The following is a 5,000-nucleotide window of genomic DNA, read 5'->3' as shown; positions in this document are numbered from 1 at the left end:
GTCCCTTACACGAGCAATTTTAGGAACTGTCCTTTACATGAGCAGTTTAAGGAACTGTTCTTTATACGAGCAATTTCAGGAACTGTCCTTTACACAAGCAGTTTTAGGAACTATCCTTTAACACGAGCAATTTTAGGAACTGTCCTTTACAAGAGCAATTTTAGGAACTGTCCTTTACACGAGCAATTTTAGGAACTGTCCTTCACACGAATCATTTTAGGAACTGTCCTTTACACGAACCATTAAAGGAACTGTCCTTTACACGAACCATTTTAGGAACTGTCCTTTACACGAACCATTATAGGAACTGTCCTTTACACGAACATTTTAGGAACTGTCCTTTACACGAGCAATTTTAGGAACTGTCCTTCACACGAATCATTTTAGGAACTGTCCTTTACACGAACCATTAAAGGAACTGTCCTTTACACGAACCATTTTAGGAACTGTCCTTTACACGAACCATTATAGGAACTGTCCTTTACACGAACATCTTAGGAACTGTCATCTACACGAACAATTTTAGGAACTGTCCTTTACACGTACAGTTTTAGGAACTGTAATTTACATGAGCAATTTTAGGAACTGTCCTTTTACACGAACCATTACAGGAACTGTCCTTTGCACGAACAATTTTAGGAACTGTCCTTTACACGAACCATTTTAGGAACTGTCTTTTACATGAACCATTTTAGTAACTGTCCTTTACACGAACCATTTTAGGAACTGTCCTTTACACAAAATTTTAGGAACTGTCTTTTACACGAACCATTTTGGGAACTGTCCTTTACACGAGCAATTTTAGGAATTGTCCTTTACAAGAGCCATTTTAGGAACTGTCCTTTACACGAACAATTTTAGGAATTGTCCTTTACAAGAGCCATTTTAGGAACTGTCCTTTACACGAACAATTTTAGGAACTGTCCTTTGCACGAACCATTCTAGGAACTGTCCTTTTACACGAACCATTTTAGGAACTGTCCTTTACACGAACCATTTTAGGAACTGTCCTTTACACGAACCATTTTGGGAACTGTCCTTTACACGAACCATTTTAGGAACTGTCCTTTACACGAACCATTTTGGGAACTGTCCTTTACACGAACCATTTTAGGAACTGTCCTTTACACGAACCATTTTAGGAACTGTCCTTTACACGAACTATTTTGGGAACTTTCCTTTTACACGAATCATTTTGGAAACTGTCCTTTACACGAACCATTTTAGGAACTTTTCTTTACACGAACCATCTTGGGATCTGTCCCAGCATTTTATGAACTGTCCTTTACACGAACCATTTCAGGAACTGTCCTTTACACGAACCATTTTGGGAACTGTCCTTTACACGAGCAATTTTAGGAACTGTCCTTCACACGAGCAATTTTAGGAACTGTCCTTTTACACGAACCATTTTGGAAACTTTCCCTTTACACGAATCATTTTAGGAACTGTCCTTTACACGAGCAATTTTAGGAACTGTCCTTTATGCGAACTATTTTAGAAACTCCTTTACACGAACCATTATAGGAACTGTCCATTACACGAACCATTCTAGGAACTGTCCTTTACACGAGGAATTTTAGGAACTGTCCTTTACACGAACTATTCTGGGAAATTCTGTCTTTTACACGAACCATTTTGGAAACAGTCCTTTTACACGAATCATTTTAGGAAATGTCCTTTACACGAACCATCTTGGGATCTATCCCAGCATTTTAGGAACTGTCCTTTACACGAAATATTTTATGAACTGTCCTTTACACCTTTACACGAACCATTTTGGGAACTATCATTCACCCAGCTTGACCCAAACAAAACGCATCATGGCGCAACCATATGGAATTCTTCGCTCAAAATTAAAGATTATTGCTTAATGCCCATTTTTCTCAGGAGAAAATTCTTAGAGGATGGGAGGGTATATATTAAGCGTTGATATACGATAAAAACTTGTTAACAAACGATCAGGCAAGTGATCGCCCACGAACATACACCATGATTTTCCAACCTTGCATGACTGGTTTTAGTGGGAGATAATTTATGATTATTTTTTTTCATTTTTTTTTTTTTTTTTTTTTTTAGTGATTTTATAAGCGCGTAGCTGATGTGAGTCAAAGCACAATGACCTTGTGACGTAAAGTATTTTAATTTCTTACAGATATTAATATTTTTATATTTGAATATAGCATATAATTGATGTGGGTAGTTATTAATATTATTATTATTATTATTATTATTGTGGTAGGAGACCCTCTTTTAGGCAGGTTGAGTTAAAAGTAATGGCTGCATCGGCAGAGTTTATTTTCTTATCCAATTTTTCTATTTTCCGGATAATTCTCTTCTCTAGAGCGCTACAATCAGCCAGCAGACTTGAAAAATTCATCAGTCGGGTGAATGACAAAATCGGGAAGACTTTTCAAGTATATTCTCACAAAATACAAGTAAAACTTTGGTACAGAATAGTAAAAACTACGACGCGTTTCGAGGATAAGTCCTTCCTCTTCTTCAGGTAGAGAGTGAGTTGGATGCTGCAGTCGGGTGGTATTTATACCCAGGATCAGGATTAAAAGTGAAAGGGCTGATGAATTTTTCAAGTCTGCTGGCTGATTGTAGCGCTCTAGAGAAGAGAATTATCCGGAAAATAGAAAAATTGGATAAGAAAATAAACTCTGCCGATGCAGCTATTATTATTATTATTATTATTATTATTATTATTATTATTATATAGTTGAGGTGGGTAATTATGATTTATTATTATTATTATTATTATTATTATTATTATTATAGTTATTGTTATTTATTATTATCATTATTGTTAGTATATAATCAAAGTGGGTAATTATTATTATTATTGTTATTATTATTATTATTATTATTATTATTTTTATATCCTTATTAATTTATTATTCACATTATTTTTATTATTATTATTGTTATTATTATTATTATTATTATTATCATTATTAATTTATTATTCACATGATTATTGTTATTATTTTTATTATTATTATTATTATTATTATTATTATTATTATTACTATTACTTGCAAAGCTACAACCCTAGTTGGAATAGCCCGATGCAATAAGCTTAAGGGCCCCACCAATTAAAATAGCCCAGTGAGGAAAGGAAATAACGAAACAACCTTCAAGAGAAGTAATAAAGAATTAAAGTAAAATATTTTAAGAATAGTAACAACATAAAAATAAATCTTTCATATATAAACTCTTCTATCTTGTTATTCTTTAGTTTTTGTATTTTATAAAAGATTTATTTTAATATCATTACTGTTCCTAAACCTTTTTTGCATTTATTTCTTTAATTCATTTCCTCACTGGGGTATTTTCCCTGTAGGAGCCCCTGGGCTTGTAGCATCCTGCTTTTCCAACTAGGGTTGTAGCTTAGCAAGTGATGATAATAATAATAATAATAATAATAATAATAATAATAATAATGATAATAACAATAATAATAATAATAATTGATAATTGATGATAATAATTAATAATAATAATTGTGATGATGATGATGATGACAATAATAACAACAATAACAATAAAGAATATTAATAATAATAATAATAACAAAGATAACAATAATAAAAATAATATAGAAATTAAAAAATAAACAAGACGAAAAGAAATAAGATAGAAATGTACCCTAAGTTTATCCTGTTTCGAGATGTTAAGAGTCTGTTCAAATGAGAAGCTAAATAATAATAATTCGATTAATATTGATAATTCCATAAATATTAATAATAATTCTATTCATTGATCATCTTATTTATTATTCGTATTAAATGTTAGAAAGAAGTGAGATGAAATGTTATAATCTTCGTGAATGATTATAATCATTTGTATTCTTAAACGTTTCAATGAGATGTTCAGACGTCTCCGTTCATAAACTTTAGTAGGGAACGTTCAGAGAGGTTTGTTCATAAATGTTTGAAGGGAACATTGAGTTTTGTTCATAAACGGGTTTAGGGAATGTTCTGGGAGGTTTGTTCAAAAATGTTTGAAGGGAACATTGAGGTGTTTTTCATAAACGTTTGTAGGGAATGTTCAGAGAGGTTTGTGCATAAATGTTTTGAAGGGAACGTTGAGAGGTTCATAAGTGTTTGTAGGGAACATTGAAGTTTGTTCATAGTCGTTTGTAGGAACATTGAGATTTGTTCATAAGCGTTTGTAGGGAACATTGAGATTTGTTCATAAACGTTTGTAGGGAACGTTCGGAGAGGTTTGTTCATAAACTTTTGGAGGGAACGTTTAGAGAGGTTTGTTCATAAACGTTTGTAGGGAACGTTCGGAGAGGTTTGTTCATAAACTTTTGGAGGGAACGTTTAGAGAGGTTTGTTCATAAACGTTTGTAGGGAACGTTCAGAGAGGTTTGTTCATAAACGTTTGTAGGGAACGTTCGGAGAGGTTTGTTCATAAACGTTTGTAGGGAACGTTCGGAGAGGTTTGTTCATAAACATTTGTGGGGAACGTTTGGAGAGGTTTGTTCATAAACGTTTGTGGGGGAACGTTCGGAGAGGTTTGTTCATAAATGTTTGAAGGGAACATTAAGGTTTGTAGGGAATGTTCAGGGAGGTTTGTTCATAAATGTTTGAAGGAAATATTGAGGTTCATAAACGGTTGTAGGAAACGTCTAGGGAGGTTAGTTCATAAGTGTTTTGAAGGGAACGTTGAGAGGTTCATAAGCGTTTGTAGGGAACCTTGAGGTTTGTTCATAAACGTTAGTAGGGAACGTTCAGAGAGGTTTGTTCATAAGTGTTTTGAAGGAAATATTGAGGTTTGTTCATAGACGCTTGTTCATAAATTTTTTTGAAGGGAACATAGAGGTTTGTTCATAAACTTTTGTAGGGAACGTTCAGAGAGGTTTGTTCATAAACATTTGTGGGGAACGTTCAAAGAGGTTTGTTCATAAACGTTTGTGGGGAACGTTCAAAGAGGTTTGTTCATAAACGTTTGTGGGGGAACGTTCGGAGAGGTTTGTTCATAAACGT

The sequence above is a fragment of the Palaemon carinicauda genome, chromosome 42 (genome assembly GCF_036898095.1).
Source record: "Palaemon carinicauda isolate YSFRI2023 chromosome 42, ASM3689809v2, whole genome shotgun sequence".
NCBI lineage: Eukaryota > Metazoa > Arthropoda > Malacostraca > Decapoda > Palaemonidae > Palaemon > Palaemon carinicauda.
This window is presented reverse-complemented; position numbering follows the sequence as displayed.